At 38.5% G+C, this 21,053-nt stretch overlaps 1 long non-coding RNA gene across 6 annotated transcripts in view; it reads left to right on the top strand.

Moving 5' to 3' along the window:
- Window positions 1-21,053, top strand: part of LOC140741897 (uncharacterized) — a 123,083-nt gene that overhangs the window by 89,511 nt on the left and 12,519 nt on the right. For 3 of the 6 annotated variants that reach the window (XR_012102163.1, XR_012102165.1, XR_012102164.1), the window contains exons 3-5: window positions 11,307-11,397; window positions 11,504-11,635; window positions 11,844-12,098. This is a non-coding gene — a long non-coding RNA (uncharacterized lncRNA). Of the gene's footprint in view, window positions 1-11,306; window positions 11,398-11,503; window positions 11,815-11,843; window positions 12,099-18,221; window positions 18,343-21,053 lie in introns of those variants that run through there. The other 3 variants (XR_012102162.1, XR_012102161.1, XR_012102166.1) reach the window with 2 other exon arrangements.

Genomic DNA, 21,053 nt, shown 5'->3' with positions numbered 1-21,053 from the left:
CTGAGCCTTAAGCCCATGTTCAAAGGTGTGCAGCTGTATACAGGAAACATAATTGCAGTCATACTCTTAAGTATTTCTGAATGAGAGCTCTGCCAAACTTCAAGGATTGTTCTTGAGTCTCCTAGAATTAAATTCTAATCCTCTATGACAAAGACCAGAGAGTCATTGTATAAACAATGAAAATATTGTGGTTAAGGCCATTGCTGTAAACACATTTCTTTATTACTATGTAAATTATGGGTGTTAGAATAAAATTTTTTGAACTGTTAGGCACCCATCATCCAATCAGACCTTGAAAATTTTATTTATGGCTTTGACTATGGCTATGTTTGCTGACCAATGGCAGTCTTCAGAGATGGAGTGAATACAGAAGGTCTTTTCCCAGGGTAGGGGTGCCCAGCATTAAATGGAATAGGATTTGAATGAAAAGGGAAAGATTTAAAAAGAGCCTAATGGACAACATTTTCATGCGGAGGTGGTGAGTGTATGGAACAAACTGCCAAAGGAAGTGATTGAGGCAGATACAATATCATTTAAGATGTATGCCGAGGCTCGGGGCTTAGGATATGAGGTGAATGCAGGAAATTCTGACCAGCTAAGTGGGTACCATGGTTGGTGTGGACAGGCCTGTGTCTGTGCTGTATTGTTCTATGACTGTGTGAGTTAGAGAGATATTGAAAGTGAAAGCATCTCCGGTGTGGATAAAACACTGGATTGAATTTCAAGCCTTGCACCTCCTTGCAATCGTGCTCTTTATTCCAGTGCTGTTAGATTCAGAAACATTGAATAAAGCCAGATTTGATTCATTCGACCAGCTCTAGATCATTGAAAAAACCAATCAATCAGTTCCACTTCCATTTTCTTTCCTCAGTTTCCTGCATATTTTCCGTTTTATGTTTCATTGCCTTTTGAAAGTTACTATGGCTAATTTTATTATGCTTTATTTCATATTGTTTGCCAGATCATATCTTGGTAAATTACAAAAAAGAATAGCCTCATCTCCCCTAGCAGCTTTCTTAAATCTGTTTCTTCTGGTTACTGACTATCGTCTTAAAAGAAACTGCTTCTTCATTTTGGTCCCTCCACAGTTTCTGTTCTTGTTCTGAATTTTTAAACCCTTTATTAATTTTCTTTGAATCTTATTTTCAAATAGGAACAGACCCTTCATATGTTGTTTACCTTGGGGCCTTTGGTGATGTAAATAGCATCTTATGATCTGCCCAGGAAGCAGCTGGAAAGATACCCAACAGCTGATGAAGCAATTGCACCTGGGCTTAACCAGCTGTCAAAATAGTTGGACGTTTCTGAATTTCTTTATTAGAATTAATGAAGAAATTATCCTGCTCCAGAAACAGCCTGGTGCTGGTGCAGGGGGTTTAAAGAAATGTTCTAAACAAGGAAATGTGGCTGGATGTGAGGAATTGCTGACATCCCTGTATAAAATCCAGACTAACCAAAATGTAACTTTCTATATCTCTTATATTGAATAATACTCTGACTGCTTGTGTTTACTAGTCTTTCACCTGGTGCATCTAATTTTTGATTTTTTTTTTGAGGAGTGTGTGTTTCCACACAGTGCAGAGCTACTCCTCTCGCCAGACCCACCTCGGGTACGTAGATTGCCTGACAGAACTCTGCCTGGTGACTTTCATGAAATGTTCTGGCAGATGGAAACGCAGCATTCTGTGAATGACACTTGATGGCAAGGATTTTGAGCAGACCTTTCCAGAGAGTTACTGACTCAAGATTCTGCTTCACGCTCTAGGCACATCACTGCAGCAGGCCGTCAGTGAGGGAGGGGCAAGGTTTTCACACAGGATGGTGTGGGTATGTGCTACGGTGGGGGGGGGGGGTGGATCCAAGGACTCAATTTGGTTTGGAATGCTGTTGTTGTTGCTCACTTCTATTGTTTGCATGATTTGTTTTTTTTCTCTTTCTGCACAGAGAGGGTTGGGGGTTGGCCTTTTTTAAATGGGGATCTTTCAGGTTTCTTGTTTTGCAGCTGCCTGTAAGTGAACACATCTCCAAGTTGTATAATTTATACATTCTCTGATAATAAATGTTCTTTGAATCAAGCTCCCAGAGGATATGGTAGAGGCAAACACAATCATAGCATTTAGAGTAACATTTGGGCAAGGAAATGTGTAGGAAATAAATTGAGTGAAAAGGTCCAAATGCAGGCAAATGGAAATAGCATAGACAGACACCTAGGTCAGCATAGGTGATTCAGGCTGGAGTGCCTGTCTCCATGCTCTACAACTATAACTGTCATTCTACAACATCTGCATTAAGTTTCTGATTTATAAACATATGTATAATAATTAGAGTGGAGGCTTGGACTAAACTGCCACAGATGCATATCAAATGCTGACTGATGAGGTTAGAATAGATCATGATGCTTTGGCCCGTAGTTACACGGCCCCTTGATTCTCATAGCTTGTGTACATCAGGTTAAATGCAAGGGCATGTGGAAAAGAAAATTGGAGACACCAACTAAGATGGGAAGGAGTTTACTGCCTGATAACTGTAGCAGGCTGTCAAGAAAGCTTGGTTATCTCAAATGGACCTCTTGCAGTCAGGAGATAGCTGATGATCTGTAACTGATGTAGATACTGTATATACTAAAATACAATTTCTGCTTACAACTCATCCTCGCTGCTCTAAAACAAACTTTCTAAAGACGAGCTGTGTTGCCACATTTCTTGTATATTGTCTGATTGCCCTTGCACTAATACTCTTTCAACAATCAGTGTAATGCTCAAAATGGGAGCAGCTGTAATATCTGAAAAACAAATTAAATAAAAGGACATTTCATTAATAGCAGGAAGAATGCTATTTATTTCCCATTTGAGAACTACTAATAATATAAGCACATCAATCTTTTTTTTGCATTAGTGTAGCTAATGTGAATTTAATTAATGTTGCAATATAAACCTTTTTACGTAAAAATCATTATTACTTCAATTTTCTGATGGGAATAAGCATTCATAGGAAAAATGGAATGATGCTTAAGGGACTATTTAAAAGCTTATTTTGATTTTGGGGCCCATAGTAAATGTGGACCTCATTTTATTGCAGATTATTGCTGCATTAGCATTAATGCTGAGCTGTTTTCTTTGCCATCAAACTCACTTGATCTTCCTCTCCTGAGTCTTCCCAGTCCGAACAAACATTCTTTACTTCCAAATAGTGCTATTGGCACCTTCAAATGTGGCAGAAATGATGAGGGAGAAGGCCATTGAGATCAAGAATCTACTTCTCCTTGCAGGGTGACAGACAGATCTTGCATACGTATACAGGACTGCTGAAATGGTTAGGATATCCCAAGTGGTTCTATGACACTAGAGTACATTCGAAATGAAGAACATAGCAGTTGATGGTAAATGTCAAAATCCTAAATATTGAGTGAAACTCTGGAGTGATTCACTTCCTCTCTCATTGAAAATTCTACAGTGGAATGTCTTGTGTTCTGAAGGAGCAAATAAAGACCTTGCATAAAGCTTCATTCAAAAGATGGAGCCTGAATCGAGGAAAATTACCTTGTGCCCAGATGTTGCGCTTGTTCCTGGACTCAGACTTTATCCTACAACCTTTTGATGCTGTGCCACAGCTGACAGTGAAAGGAGTGGAAGCATTTTCTCTGTCTTAAATGCATAGACCCTCCGGTAACATTCTAGCTCAAATCAGACAAAGGCTGGAAACTGAACTTGTAGACTTCTGGTCTGCCTTAATCATTTCCATTCTGGCACATGTACAATCTCTGGATCAAATGTCAAACCTTTCCCAACGCTAGTGGGGGAAAATTCAGGAACAACAAATCCACTTTTGGAAGACTGCATCCAAATTGTTCATCCATCTGTGACTTATTTGCAAAAAAATAATTGGATGCTGTTTCACAAAGGGTAAAAGCAGAAAATAATTTGTAATTTAGATAGGCTGGCATGGAAAAACCTGTGTGCAGAGAGTGCAGAAATAAAAGGAAGTGAAATTGTTTTTCCTATTTAACGTGGATTAACATTTTATTTTGTTGACAATGTGTTTCTTTGCTGTTTGAACGCTGATACTCTGAAGAGCTTTTGCATTATTCATTACCTTCAAACATGATATTCTGTGAAAACCAATATTCTTATTGCCACAAAGGAGCATGATAATGAATTTATAATTACATTGAATATTTATAAGGAGCAGAGCTCCCTCTGTGGCAAAAAATGCATCAATTTTCATAGAATAGTGGCAGGTTTTCTGTCAGGGATCCACTGTTTTCTTCTGAAACCAGAATAATTACAATTAAACAGAAATAGTTAGAATAATTTGCAAGTAAATTAATTTTATAAAGCATTTAAGTCTCTTGTCAGTGGGTAAACACAGTGAGTGGTGAGGTACTGAGCCATAGCAATCAGTAGGACCTATTGGTACAATTCCTAATCTATTCTGGCAATTGTTGGTCTCTTCCAGTGGTGCTATCATTGACTTAATTACCCTAGTTGAGGAGAAGTTGCCACTTACCCTTCAACATTCCTACTGAAATGTCAGTGTATCAGAGAAGCAGCCCACTAATAATTTAATGTCTATGCAGGTGACTAATCTTTTATTGAAGATATGTGAAGAACAATTGTCTTACGAGTAATAATTGAGCAGGCTGGGTTTGTACTCATTAGAGTTGGAGGGAAGATACAGGATCATGTTAAACCATGTAAACTTATGAATGGGTTTGATAAGTTAGATGCTCAGAGATTTATCCCATTTTCCCCCATATGGGGCAATCTGGAATTAGATTTGAGTATTTTCTCTCTCAGCTGGTCATAGACCTTTGGATTTGAAATTCTGATAACCACTGCCCTTTGTGTTTTTCCACCCGTTTTTATCTCCCCATTCCCCCACCCTAATGACCCGTCCATCCCCTCCCTTGGTTCTGCACCTACTTCACTTTGTTCCCCTGTCCTCTCCTGTCACATTCCTTGTCCTTCAGTCCTTTAACTCTTCTACCGGTCACTCCCCCTTTATTTCTAGTCCTGATGAAAGATCTCAGTCTGAAGAACTCCCTGTTCTTCCTTATTTCTACCCATTCCATACAAAAATTCAACACTCATTTGTCCAAAGACACTTTGCATTATTATTATTATTAGTAGTATTATGATGGGGCTCTCCTGCATCTCATTATGGATTGCAGATTTTGTGGGCTGAGGAGAGGATATGGAAAAGTTGAAAAATCTAGAAAACCAAAGATATATATTTTGTCACAGGGCCAGAAAATTAGAGCAAAGATTTAAAAAAATGGCATTATTTTGGGTTTTCATTATTGCAATATGTTTAAGGGGACATAAAGTGCATGGATATTTCTAATGGTCACTGTTCGACGACAAGGGAGCACAGTTTCAAAATAAGTACAGGGAAATCAAGTGTGGAAATGTTCCACTAGTGTAGGGATTCCCAACCTAGGGTCCACAAACCTCTTGATTAATGGTATTGGTCCATGGCATTAACCCCTGCACTAGTGGGTTTATCAGAAGGCGGAGCAGCAATAGAGGCAATTATATCACTTTTTAAAAATTTAAAGAACTTCTGAAAGCACACTGCCATCACTTAAATAATTCTTGAAATGTTGTCCCCGCTGCAGGAAGCATAGCAACCAATTTGCATACAGAAAATTCCCATGTAGCAATATATGATAAATATTTAAAGATACAATTATTTTATGAAGAAATACTAAAAGGAATATGTGAAAGGGGATGGGAAGGGAGAGCAGGAAGCATCATTTTAAAGCTTGCAACCATTAAGGAATTCTGGCCCAGTTATATCTTGCTGAACAGTTATTTCTATGACTCCAGACTGGGTTTTGTCCCTCAGAGTGATAGATATCATTGTAACAGAAGTGTAAGTTAAGACAGTGAAATTCTTCAAATCAGTCAGCGTGGGGATCAATTTGCTTTTTCTTTAAACAACAAAAGATAAATGTAGTGGATTGCTGATAAATCTAAAATAGAGTAGCTGTTCTGTAATTAATAATAATTTGACCCCATATCTGAAAATTTTATAGCTTCAGGGCAGAATTCCCAGTGAATGTAGAGATATTTGGTAAAGGTAACATCATTGTGTTGTGATATGGACTTGATTCTGTTCTGGTAAGAAGCCACACCCAAAATGATAATTTTGGCTTTCTGATTGTCTAGATTTGTAAAGCAAAGTAGCAAATAAAGCCTTGAAGAGTCTTTTTGGATATTTAATTGAAGTGGTTAATTGACCACGAATAACTGCAGCATTTAGACAAAAGGCACTGGATTCAAGTTCTGGTGTTGAATCCAGACTGCAACTAACTAGACTTCTAATTCCTCGGTGAAGATACATATCCTCGTGCATTAACATGAAGAAGAATATTCCTCCCATTTTCCCAGAAGTTTATGTTCTTTAATTAATATCATTAATATAGAATGCTCAACCAACATCACGTTGCTTAGTTTGGAAGCAATGGCCAAGTTGTCTGTCACATTTCATATAATTACAAAAATGTATGTTTTCTAAATTTGCTTCATTCACCATTGGGCATCTTTGCATTATTTTGATGTGAAATAAATTGAACTGTTTCTCTTAAGTTTAAAAGAAGACAAATCCACTAATACATTTTCTGTGTCACACAAAAACTATATTCTGATTTTTGAAAATAAAAGCCCTGGGACCTTACAAAGATTAAAATACAGCAATAAAGCAATTGTCTGCATTATTGCAGTTATCCGACACTCTGATGGTAAAACTGGACAAACTAGACCACAACACAGTACCGCATATCCTAATGAATAAGCGCTATCTCAATAGATAAGAATCTTGCTGGCAGGATAATCCTTACAGGCTCTGTATGGCATGTTATTTCTCTCTGCCTCTCTCACTTGCTCTCTTTCTCATTCTTTCAAATCTTGCTGTCCCACTCTTTCTTTCTCTTTTATTCACCCCACATCTCCATCACTTAGTAAACAATAAATGTTTTGTTTAATTTTATGGAAAGCAAAAAAAAAGAAATAATTCCTGAACTAAAAGACTTAAGCCTGTTGATTATTTAAAAGGAAAACACAAGGAAATCTGCAGATGCTGGAAATTCAAGCAACACACACAAAATGCTGGTGGAACGCAGCAGGTCAGGCAGCATCTACAGGGAGAAGAAATGGCGACATTTCAGGCCGAGACTCTTTGTGAGTCGGAGTCACGAAGGGTCTCGGCCCGAAACGTTGACATTACTTCTCCCTATAGATGCTGCCTGGCCTGCTGTGTTCCAGCAGCATTTTGTGTGTGTCGCCTGTTGATTATTTTCTGTTTTTGTGACATCAAAATAAATTGTTTACTATTTGAGACGTGAAAGGAAGATTTCTGGTACATACCACTGGTTAATCAAGAATGCAAATAAAATGTGCACCTGGTTAGACTAGCTTCCTTTCATAAATGATCTTTTAAATTCATTCAAATACTTATCCAAAAAAGAGATCAAAATATAAACATCAGTGCCAGCAAATAGGATCCCCCTGAAAGTATTAGTATGCCGTTCTCTTTCAGAATGTTTTTAACGCTTCTGAATTTCAAAAGCAAGAACCTTCATTTGTGATTGACAGAATCTGATGTTTCAGTTTTATCTCTAAAGATCCATCAAGCATGAATTTCTCTCATCCTTCCTAAGTGCAGTTGAATTATTATGTTAATTCCCTGTGTTCTAGTTTAAAAATTAATAGAATGGGTCATGCCGCTGACCCATTTTCATTGCCTGCCACTATCATCAGTGTTAGTTTTCATTTCACTAGCACTCTCAGGGGAGTTATAATGTTGATCAGTGGTGGCAATCAATCAGAGGAGATGATATTGACACAATTTGTTGCCATATAATTGCATTTCTGAAAGTTCTGAGTTAATCCTTTAATTGACTCTGAAGGGGGTTGTTTTACTTCATAAAAGACATGTCCTATGTGGATCTCTGGCACGTTTGCTGACCTGAACGAGTTTCATTCCCCCAGTGATAGATATGCAAGCTACATCCAGGTAAGGGAGACTAGATCCTGGGAAGGAAGGCCCTCACTGCTCCCAGGTCAAGAACAGTGTAACGTCAACAAAACTCTTTCTGTGTCAGCCAACAATAAGAATCATTCCCAGTCTCAAATCAACATTCATTATTTTTCTGATTACCAAATGGCCTCTCAGATGATACCACCAAATGGTGGGAAATTTGGTAGCAGGTTTTCATCATTTAAGGCCCCATGCCCAGTCAGATTCTATCCTTATTCTGTAGTACATTTTCTTATCTTATAATGATATAGAAATAGGCTGAACCCACGGCATCCAATTAGGGACCAATGCCATTAGACGCTCTCTTCTTTATATGCTGTATCTCTGCTGCTGATTCACCATCAAACCTTTACGATTATTGTTCTCATTCGAACGCCATTAAGTAGCAATTTACAGTGGCCAATTAACTTGGCAACACACCATTAGACTGTGGGAGGAAATCAGAGAACTCTAATGAAATCCACTTGGCGATGGAGAGAATGGACAGGACCCGATACCAGAATTAAACCCAGTCCTCAGAAGCTTACAATCTGCCTTCAGCACATGGTTTTGGGTTGGATTGATAGATAAATGTAGCTTCCTGCCCCGACAAATATTTATAGTAGACCTTTGGATTGTATTCCCTGATGAGCCCTAGTCAATGAGCAACATAGTGCATCCTTACAGTTTTACACAGTCTCTTAAATATAAATGTGCATAAAGTTCAGTGTTGACACTTTCCTTCTCTAACGTCTTCATTTTTGGCCTCCAAGTTAATGTATCAATATCATTACGACACCCATAATATACGCAAATACAAACCACATATAACATTTGAAATATGTAATATGCCTCATATATTACAAAGACAGATGAAGAAGAGGAGGTGACATGGGTGTATTCAGTCAGAACCTTTTTTTTCCCCCAGGGTAAAAATTCAAGTAAGTGGAAATGCATTTAAGTTGAGAGAGGGAAAGTTTAAGGGAAGTGTTCGGAGCTAATTTTTACGCAGAGAGTGGTCGGTACTTGGAACAGGATGCCAGGGTGATGAAAGCAGTTATAGTAATGGCATTTAAGAGGCTATTCAACATACGGATGTGAGAGAATGAATAGATATGAAATGCGTGCAAATATAAGGGAATTAGTTTGATCCAATATCATGTTTGGCACAGGTATTGTGGGCTCTCAGGCCTGTTCCGAGTTCATCAGAAGAAATGTCTCTCCAATGTAGTCAGGTGGAACAACATAAGTTTGGTTAATTTAAAATTTTCAGAAAGCATTCTAGGAGATTTAGACTGCCAAGGGGCATGCTTTTAAGTCCAATAACTATAAAAGTTTTCCCATTAATGTGTTTTTGCAAAATACTGAAATTAGTTTGATATATCCAGAAATCCCTGAGACATTAAACTAATTCAATTAGTTTGGTTTCCAGAGACACAAAAAAACTGCAGGTGCCTGAATTTCTTTTTCTTCTGCACATGCTGCTTGTCCTGCTGAGTTCCTCCAGCAGACTGCTTGCATTAGTTTAATTTTTACATTTTAATAACACAAGTTTACGATTTTAAAACATCCTGAGGAGCAGAGTGGTGCAGTGCAGAATGTGTACTTCAAAATGACGCTGTGCAATTTCGACGGTGCAAATGGTTGTTACCTCCCTACAGACACAACATGAATCTGTAGTGTTACACTAAATCAAAACATAACCAATGATGTTTGACATGCAAAAGTGTTCTGCAATCAATATTACAAGTGCTGGCCTATACTGTAATCCCTTGAAGTGACTCTAATGATGTTCCCACAGTAAATTGAGTAACCTTTGCAAAAATATTGGAAATCAATGTTAAGCCATATTCTGACTATCTTCTTTCATAATGAGGAACATTGAGTATTTGTTCAGTGTGATATTAGATCATAAAATCAGAAAATGCTAGAAACACTCAGCAGGTCAGACAGCAACTGTGGAAAGAGAAACAAATTTAACACTTGAGGTTGAAGGCCCCTGATTTGATCTGGGAGAATGAATAAATGGAGTTAATTCACAGTCAGCGAGAGAGAGGGTCAGGGAGAGATCGATGGGGCAAAAGGAAACTCTCTGATTGTGAGAGGCCAGGTAATCCCAATGCTTACAGGGCCAACTTGTTTATGGATTAATAAGAGATGTTAGCGAGAGAATAGTTGGCTACCTGTTGAATTCTGGCTGTGCCAAAGTTGTTTTGGGTAGGGTTGAAAGTGGCAGGGCTGAGTCAGTATGAATAGGAGATGTAAGGAATAATGTGTAAGGGATGGGTGTACCAAAAATGCAAATCAATATGAATGAAAATCAGAGATGCTGGAAATCTAAGAAAAAGAAACAAAACAACAGCATACTGGAAATACTCACCAGTTCAGGGAGCATCAGTTGCAGTAAAAGAGAAAACATTGCTAAATTTATGCTGGTAAAGGGGAGGTTATGGATTAAACACGAGGAAATCTGCAGATGCTGGAAATTCAAACAACACACACAAAGTGCTGGTGGAACACAGCAGGCCAGGCAGCATCTATAAGGAGAAGCACTGTCAACGTTTCGGGCCGAGACCCTTTGTCAGGACTAACTGAAAGGAAAGATAAAGAGATTTGAAAGTAGTGAGGGGAGGGGTCCGCCAGAGAAAGCAGTATCTCCCAGTGGCCATACATTTTAATTCCACATCCCAGTCCCATTCTGAAATGTCTATCCATGGTCTCCTCTACTGTCAAGGTGAAGCCACACTCAGGTTGGAGGAACAACACCTTATATACCGGGGTAGCCTCCAACCTGATGGCATGAACATTGACTTCTCTAACTTCGATTAATGCCCCTCCTCCCCTTCTTGCCCCATCCCTGACATATTTAGTTGTTTGTTTTTTTTTCTCTCTGCCCATCACTCTGCCTGTTCTCCATCTCCCTCTGGTGCTCCCCTCCCCCTTTCTTTCTCCCGAGGCCTCCCATCCCATGATCCTTTCCCTTCTCCAGTTCTGTATCCCTTTTGCCAATCACCTTTTCAATTCTTAGCTTCACCCCACCTCCTCCGGTCTTCTCCTATCATTTCACATTTCCCCCTACCCCCACTACTTTCAAATCTCTTAATATCTTTCCTTTCAGTTAGTCCTGACCACGGGTCTCGGCCTGAAACGTCAACGGTGCTTCTCCTTATAGGTTATGGATTAAATTATTTGTAGTTAGGAGAATACAGAGTCCAATACTGAATACATTAATGACTATCTTGTTACTTGTTGTATTATTGATCAGCTTTCATTATATTTGTTCTCAGTGTTGGCCTTTGGAAAGACCCCTCACCCCACCTGTGACATCAAAGTTACTGAAGATCTTTACAGCTATTGCCAAGGCAGTCAAACATCAAGGTGGGTCACGGGTCTCCACTAAGTATGCAAAATAAAGCTCACAGCTTCAGTTGTTAAAGAACCTCTAACTTGCTGTTAAATGCTAATAGATGTTTGCATTTGTCAGCTTACACCATATGGCAAACGGCAGCTGTCCAAGTTTGGACTTGATCCGCTGATGTAGCTTATTTGGAGAAGCAAAGGGATCAAAGAATCCCCATTGGGAAACCCACTGTGGCTGGCTTGACAGTGAGAGCAGGTAAACTGCAGCCCACTTTCAAAAGAACTGATACAAGCAAACAAAACTAAAAAAATAATGATGCAACAATAAAGTATAATACCACAACAATGGATTAATGTTTTAAGCATATGTGTATCCCAAGAGAGAGATGTTAATCCCAATATTGGTACAATTAAATATGTGTATTTTAAAAATTATCATTACTGCCTGGTTTATTTATCTGTAGATATAGTGTGGAACAAGTCCTTACGGCCCAATGAGCCACACCGCCCTGCAACTCTCCTATTTAACCTAGCTTAATCAGAGGGCGGTTTACACTGACCAATGAACCTGCTAACTGGTACATTTTCGGGCTGTGGGAGGAAATCCGCAGAAACCCAGCAGAACGTGCAAACTTCTTGGAGGATGCCGGAATTGAACTCTGTCACCTGAGATGAAATAATCTTGTGCTAAGCTGCTGTGGCACCCCACACAACCAAAGGTAAAGGAGAGTGTAACATTATGAGAATTGGTGCCATCTCTCACTCCTTCTCATTCTATTATTGTTTCAAATGTGGCAGGATGGATGGAAGATGATTTAATGTTGACTAAATAGAATTATCCTCACAGACTTGCATAATTGCAATAGATGTTAAGGTATTTAAATCAGTCATGATAATAACTAGAGTGCATGATAACAGTGTGTTAATATGCTGCATTAATATTGGTATATTGTAGGTTGACTGTCCTACTTGTGCTGAAATAACAACTGTCACTGCAAATCACTTGGAAGTGCTACAAACTTACACAAGATAGCAGGTCTCAGTAGCTTGATTGGAGCCCTGTTGAAACAGCCGTCTTCAGCTGCCAGCAGCAATGATGGAGCAAATAGGAGTTCCAGTGAGAGGATCTGAAGAAATGAGTGCAAAAGCTTTTCCCCATGCATTGATGTGCTGTAGTTCTACTTCTAAAGAGACCTCCTTCCAATACAGCTTCCCTCTGGGAAGGAGAATTTTCTGAATTTACTAAGGAATGTATATGGCAAAATATTTTTTAAAAACTATGCGTAGTTGAAATCAGACATATGAACAAAAAATCCTGGAAACTCTCTGCAAAGGAGATCCTTTATCAGAGTAGCTGAACAAAACCCTGGCAAAGAGTCACTGACCAGAAAGATGCACCCTGTTTCTCTTTCCATGGATGCTGCCTGACCTAAATGGTTCCAGCATTCATTATTGATGCCATGAGTGATGAAATGCTGGCGGTTAAACATATCATGGCTATTAGCCACATACAGTAGCTATTTAATTGTAATTTCAGAGCTCTTTTAGTTGTTGGGTTCAAATATGGAACACAGAATTGAAGCAGATATACCAAAGGGTTCTGGTTTTCACTGAGTGAGCTAATCTCAGTTTTCCTGGATTTGGGAAGGGGAAATTCAGCCAGGGTTATGCACCAAACCTTTCATTGTTCCTTCCATCTGCAATGTAGTACTGACGTGAAATGTGGCATATGCCTTGATAATAAAACATCCAGAAAAGGTTACACCTGTGCCCCATACTTATTAGGAACCTGCACTCTATAACTCCCCTTCAAATGCTCCCATCAGTAACGGCAACTTGTAACTACTTTTGCACCTCAAATTCTTTTTCCAGACTGCTCAAACTCAGCAAACACACAAATCCGTGACTAAATATCCTTTGTAGTTCCAGGCTGTGGCGAACTACATATACCTGTCTGGACACGCCCCCTGCTGACTGCTCCTGTGGCTCCTCCCACAGACCCCTGTATAAAGGCGATAGAGGTCTGAGCCCGGCCTCTCTGTCTTCAGGATGTAGTATGGTGGTCAACCACTGTTTGTTCCTTCTTCCAGTCAATAAAATTGATGCACCATCAATAACACTCTGAGACGTAAAGGCGAGATATCGGCTTTTATTGACTGGAAGAAGGAACAAGCAGTGGTTGACCACCATACTACATCCTGGAGACAGAGAGGCCGGGCTCAGACCTCTATCGCCTTTATACCGGGGTCTGTGGGAGGAGCCACAGGAGCAGTCAGCAGGAGGTGTGTCCAGACAGGTATATGTAATTCACCACACAGGCGATGTAGGCTTAACAAATTCAAATATCCAACATTATGCTTCACTGAAATCCTAGCAACAGATATAAAATGAACAGTCCCAGATTTAGCATTTCACCTTTGCGAATCACCTTCCTTATTTGCATAAACCTCACAACATCAGAAACACCAGGCATCTAATGAAGATTTGTGTTTAAATTGTGCTGGGTTTTTTTTTGCAGTGAAGGGAGAGCAAAGATAAATAGAGTTTTGCAGCAGTCGCTATGTTCAGACATTAATGGTGAATCTGTAAGGTCATTTTTTATTTGCAAAATACAGACACAGCAGCAGTCCAATCAATTTTCAGTAATTGAAATTTCATGCCCGAGCTCTGATATCCACTGCCATTTTGTGAATGCATAAAATTTCACATTTTCTGTAGAAATATATATCCAAATTTCACACTGGAATAACACTAGGAAGTTTTGTTTTTTAATTACAATATTATGCATTGTCAGATTTCTGCGGCGGATTCATCTCTTGGTTGAGATGAAGTACGAAGATAATTTTTTGGACTTTCTATTAAGTACTGTAACTGAAGTAATTTACACCTTTCATCACCACCAACTGACCCAATCAGGACCATCTCAGTAGTGGATTGTCAGGATCAACTTAAGTTAGCTGTACTGTCCCTTGCTGTTTAACAGGTTATTTAGCGTATAGAACAGTTCAACACAGGACCAGGTTCTTTAGTCTATGATATCTGTATCAAATATGATGCCAAATTAAAGAATTCTGTACTTCCTGCACATTATCCATATACTTCCATTCCCTACATATTCATGTGTATAACAGCCTCTTAAACACCGCTCTCATATCAGCTTTCACCACTCTGTTCAACAGCTTGTTCCATCCACCAAATGCGCTGTGTTTAAAAAGAAAAATTATCCTGCACAACTTCTTTAAACATTCCCTCTCACCTTAAATGCATGCTCTCTAGTACTTGATATTTGTGCCATGGGATAAAGGTTCTCACATTCTACCCTTTCTGTGCCTTCTATGTTCTTATAAACTTATATCGGGTCCTCCCTCGGTCTCTGATGCTCCAGAAGAAACAACCTACATTTGTCCAACCTTTCCTGGTAAACCTCTACTACATCCTTTACAAAGGCTGTATATCTTTTCTGAAATACATTAAAATGATGTAACAATGTCCTCTCCAAATGAATGCTAACATTCCATTTGGCTTCTGTATCACTGACTCAACCTGCGTGTTAACCTTTAGGGAATCTTATACAAGGACTCCCAAGAGCCTTTGCACCTGATTTTTTTTTTCTCTCTCTCTGTTCAGAAAATAATCTATGCCTTATTTCCTTCTACCAAAGAACATGGACATACACTTCCCTATAGTATGTACCATTTTACCACTTATTTGCCCATTCTCCCAATCTCTCTTAGTCCTTTTGCAGAATCCCTGCTTCCTGAACACTACCTGCCCCTTCAACTATTTTTGTAGCATCTGCAGACTTAGCCACAAAGCCATCAATTCTGACTTTATTCCATGTCTTTGCCTCCCGCCAGTCAGCAAATCTTCTATCCGCATTAGTATTTTCCTGTAATACCAGGGGCGCTTATCTTGTTAAGCAGTCTCATGTGTGGCACCTTGTCAAAGGCCTTCTGAAAGTACAAGTAAACAGTATCCACTGACTCTTTAGTTATCCCGCCTATTATTTTCTTAGAGAATTCCAACAGATTTGCCTGGCAAGATTTTCCATCAAATAAACCAGACTGCCTTTGGTCTCTTTTATAGCACACCTCCAAGTACTCTGAAACATCATCCTTATTAATGTTGTTCTGCCTCCCCCCTTCTTAAAGAGTGGAGTGACATTTGTAATTTTCCAGTCTTTTGGAACCATTCCGGGACCTAATGATTCTGAAAAGATCATTACCAATGCCGCCACGATCTCTTCAACTACCTCTTTCAGAAACCTGGAGTGTTGTCTACCTGTTCCAGGTGACTTATCTACCTTCAATCCTTTTAGCTTCACAGGCACCTTCGCCTTAGTAATAGAAAAGACACTTGCTTTTGCCCCCCCCCCCCCCCCCACCCTGATACTCTTGAATTTACGGCATACTGCTAGTGTTTTCCACAGTGAAGACTGATGCAGCATACTTACTAAATTTGTCCACCTCTTCATTGTTCCCTGTTACTACCTACGGTGTCATTCTTCAGTGGTTTAATAACTTCTCTTGCCTCTCTTTTAGTCTTTATATATCTGAAAAAAAAATTGGTATTCTTGTATATTATTGGCAAGCCATCATATTTCATCTTTTCTCTCCTTATGGCTTTTTTAGTTGTATTGTGTGTTGGTTTTTAAAAGCTTCCAATCTTCTAACTTCCCACTAAGTTTTGCTATATTATATGCTCTGTTTTGCTTTTATGTTGTCTTTGACTTACCTTATCAACCACAGTTGTGTCTTCCTCCCATTAGTTTTCCTCTTCATCTTTGGGATCTGTCAATCTTGTTCCTTCCAAATTATTCCCAGAAACTCCAGCCATTGCTATTCTGTTGACATCCCGGTTAGAGTCCCCTTCCAATCAACTTTGACTAAGTCTTCTCTCATCCCTCTGTAATTCCTTTTACTACACAGTATTACTGATACTTCAAGCTTCATCTTCTCCCTCTCAAACTACAGGGTTAATTCTATCATGGTCACTAGTTCCTGAAGGTTCCTTTACCTTAAGCTCCCTAATTGTATCCCAAACCCAATCCAGAATTGCCTTTCCTCTATTGGGCTAACCACAAGTGCACTAAAATAATTCTACAAATTCCCTCTCTTGGAATCCAGCACCAACCTGATTTTCCCAACCTACAATACATGCATATTGGTAATTGTTCATGACTATCAGAACATTGTCAATTTTACAAGCCTTTTCTGTCTCCCATTGTAATTTCCTGGTTATTGTACAGAGGCCTGTATATAACTCATATCAGTGTCTTTTTTCCGTTGCTGTTTCTTAACTCTACCCACAAGGATTCTACATCTTCCAATCCTATGTCACCTCTTTGTAAGGATCTGATTTCAATTTTTACCAATAGAACCACCCCATGCACTCTGCCTACCTGCCTATCCTTTCAGTACAATGTGTCTCCTTGGATGTTAAGCTCCCAACTATGATCTTCTTTCAGCTATGACTCAGTGATGCCCAGAAAATAATACCTGCCAATCCCTAACAATGCTGCAAGTTCATCTACCTTATTCCGTGCATTCAAGTATAACACCTTCAGTTTTATATTCATCACCTTATTCATTTTTCCCCCATGTTACACTTCAACTCATCCAAATGACTGCAGATTTGCCCTATCATCTTCCTTGCAAACCCACTACACACTGCATCGATTTGCATACTAACTGCTCCATCCTCAGCCCTATCACACTGGTTTCTATCTCCCTGCCAAATTAGTTTAAGCCCACCTCCACAGCTCTAGTATACCTGACCATGAGGATATTGATCTTCCTCAGTTTCAAGTGTAACTTGTCCTTTTTGTACAGGTCATACCTTTCCTAGAGATCCCATTGATCCAGAAATCTGAAACTCTGCCTCTTGCACCAATTCCTTAGCCACACATTCATCTGCCAAGTTGTTCTATTCTTACCCTCACTGGCACATGGCATGGACAGAAATCCAGAGATTACAATCCTGGAGGTCCTGCTTCTCAGTCTCCTACCTAACTCACTATTTTCTTCAACCGTTCTGTTCTTGATTGTACATTGTCCATCTCTGATTTTCCCCTCTTTCTTGATCTCCCTGTAAGTCCGCAAACTTCCACAGCTACTTTGATCTTGCCTTTAGTTCATGTGAAGGACCGATTCACTTGTATATTTTCAATTTTAGAGTTTTGCTTTTGGCTTTCCCAATGTAGTCTCCTCAATGCTGGATAGAACAAATGCAGTTTGGGTGACAGCTTTGCACAGAAGTTCCTTTCAATGAGGATTCTGTCACTTTAAATCACCACTCCATTCCCACTCTACCCTATCTGTCTGTGTACAGTGAAGGCCAAATTATCTTGAGGAACAGTACTTAATCTTCTGATGCACACACCAAAGCCTTGAGGATATAATATCAAATTCAAGAACTTGGCTTGTATCTAAACTGTAAGGTGATTCCTCTGTCATAGTAACTCATATTTTCTCACTTCACAGTCACTACCTGCTCTGCTAATTATTTTCAATACACCCTTCTAAGTTCTCTGCCATAGTAATAACTGACCTGCATCTCACGGCTCTTAAATGGCCCTTTGTTTGATTTCCTTTAACAACTCTTGCAACATATAATCACAATAGTTCCAAAACAGCAGAATAACATCTGCACATCTGAAATGGTTTTATTTATCCCAAGCCCACCTTCTCCACAAATTAGATCTAATTTGTTTTCTTAGTTCTGATGAAGTGTTTGTTTTTGCTGAAGTTACCTGACCTGATGGATGTTTCTAGTATTTTCTGAAGAAATAACCAGAGATATTTCATTAATATCTTTATTAATGTTTTTCTCCTGTACAAAAGAATGGATACTCACAAAATGGTTGATAACACAGTCCACGGTGTGAATGTGCAAAATAAAATGGAACTTGGCTGGTTTCAGAAAGGCTTGGCTCATTTATAAGGATTGACTGAAATACGACAGGTGCGTTTTCATGCAATTTGACGTAGGGCAATGTAATAACTGGATTCTTGTAAAATTGAAAGTTCTATTCGAATGGAGGTAGGTGAGAACTTAACAGATCTACACTCAAATTAATAACCCTAATAAAGAAAACAAAAGGATACTTAAGCAGTATTAATTCAAAGTAGGAATCTGGAAAAACAGAACTATTATTTGCATTTATAATATGACTGAAATTGAAATGGCAAAGTATTTGAGAGAGATTATTGATCAAACTATGAAAGAATACATCAGTTATGAAGAAGTAAATAAGTTTTGGGATTCGTGTGAAGAAGATTAAAATCAGGCATGTTCTACTGACGTTTTAGTGTAATTCAATTTTGGAGATGCCAGAGACTACAGATGTTAGAATCTGGAACATCTGGGGGGTGGAGGGTTTGGAGAGGAATTGGTGATGTTTTGGATTAAATCCCTACATCAGTCAGTTTTACCTCAATGATTTTTTTTTTTTGCTCATCCTACCACAAAAGAAATATACAGATTTCTGTAAATAAAATGTGAAATCAATATCAGAGATAGGTCTAGGATTTAAGAGCCAGTCTATGGAATATCTCCAAGGAATTTTATGTACTTTCAAGAGAAGACCAAGGAAGTTTGCAGATATAAAATGTGCCGTTCTATTCATTGGATTTCTAGTGGTGTTATCTCCATAATGGTTGCCTGAACAAATTCTATTCTCCTGATCATGTTCTCTTTCTAGTGATAGTCCTCATTTACATACATAATTTTGCTTAAAAAAGTTGAGTCGTGCCAGAGAGCTCCCATGTTCGAATAACATTTTTTAAAAAATCCTTAAATATGTCCATGATTATCTTATTTTTTCATTGCATTAGTAACCATATTGGCTAGTGGAATTAAACAGTTATAAAGTCACCTGTTACCTTCTGGTGGAAAAAGTCTAATTTCTCTTCCTTCACCATTGTGTTTTCACAATGAATCTATGTGGCAAATTTTAAATTGCATTCATAGTATTTTATTTTCAAAATGAGGTGGCTGTACTATACATAGTACTCAGTTATGACTTAATTAAGCTCTTCTGAAAGTTTATCCTTATTTCCTTGCATTTATATTTATTTTCTGCAGGAGGAAATAAAAATTTATTTTCAAGGTCTGATTTACTACAATTCTACTCTTAGACTTATTTACCTGCAAGGTGTATATTCTAGATAAAATCTTGCCTCATGAATTGTTTGTTTCTTCCTTTTTAACATGTTGTTTAATATATTTTACTTGGGAATTTTTTTTCAGTCTGTTCACCTATACCGTAAACCTATTATTTGCATGCAGCCTCTCATTATTATGACCCATAGTCTTGCCCTCCAATTTGGTATCGTCAGTAGCATTCAACATTTAATTTTAATTCCATATTGCGGAAATAAAATGAACAAGATCAAGAACATCTATTTGGGTTTTGCACAGGAAGTTGCTTTTCCTATACTCCTTGTGTGTAGCCCTCCATGTATTTCTGTCTAAGACACCATTTTGTACAATAACATAGGATGTCAATCCAGAAACAAATTAGATAACTAAATTTATCAATAGGATAGGATGAAAGAACTGGTTGCAACATTAATAAGGCTTGAGCAAGGAAAGAGACTAGGAAACATATTTTTGAAAAATTCTCTTTAGAATAGAAAAGAGAATCAATCAAAAGTTGGTCGACATGTTCTAAAGGGAGATATTTCAACAGCCATCGAGAAGAGCGGTGGGTCATCTAGTATTAAAATCATTCTTTGACATTTGCCAGAAATGATGAAGGAAGAAATGTATTTTTCCTTAAAGTAGTCACAGCTATGCCCATCATTGATGGATTTAATCTCTGGGCTGATTCACATTTGCAGGTTTTCTTGTGTTCCATAATTTCTTGAAGAATTCAACTGTATTTCAGGCTATTTTCAAATTTAGGGATTTTGAAAAAGAGTCCTCCAGGATGGGGTAGCATCTAGCGATTCATTAGAATAGAGGAAAAACTCTACACTCTGAATGCCTGTGAGTACCACAGTAATGCACCATTTGATGAACTTTCCATTGTGAAGCACTAACCTTCTCTTGGGCAAGCTGACTGAAATAGATAACAAAGTGAAGCAACAGGACTGATCAATCTGCAGCCCACCCACACCATTATACTATGCAAATATTGTAAGTACATCTGTAAAGAAATATTAATAAACCTATGAAATTTCAAATTAGTCTTTCATAATTGATTTCTATGGAAATCAGAGGAATGTCTATTCCAAAAATGTATGAAATAAATCAAAAATTTGTCCCATGGAACAAACCCTCACGTTCACAGCATGTTTGATTTATTCCACTGTGGCTCCACCACACCCACAGGAAGAAGTTTGGTGACAAAACCATGTGATAATTTGTATTCTGTTTTAGACTTTTCCCCAATTCCCAGTCAGATATTTAAGAGTCTTTTTGAACATGTTCTTCTTCATACTCATCTCTCAAAGTCATGGATCTTTCCATTGGCAGGTTTAATAGTAACTGTGACACCTTCAAAGGAGTTAAATTGAGAATGGCAAGGAAAATAAATGAGTAGAAAGGACTCGGCAGTCTCTGGAGAAAGCTGGAATGTTATTGCCCTTAACAGGACTACAGCCCCAAAGTCACCACTGCTGAAGCAACTGTTAACTTCTGAGTTTTTTTTAACATATCAATTAGGTAAA

This window comes from Hemitrygon akajei, chromosome 19, assembly GCF_048418815.1.
Source record: "Hemitrygon akajei chromosome 19, sHemAka1.3, whole genome shotgun sequence".
Classification (NCBI taxonomy): Eukaryota; Metazoa; Chordata; class Chondrichthyes; order Myliobatiformes; family Dasyatidae; genus Hemitrygon; species Hemitrygon akajei.
The sequence above is the reverse complement of the archived record's forward strand: the minus strand, read 5'-3'. Positions and strand labels throughout refer to the sequence as shown.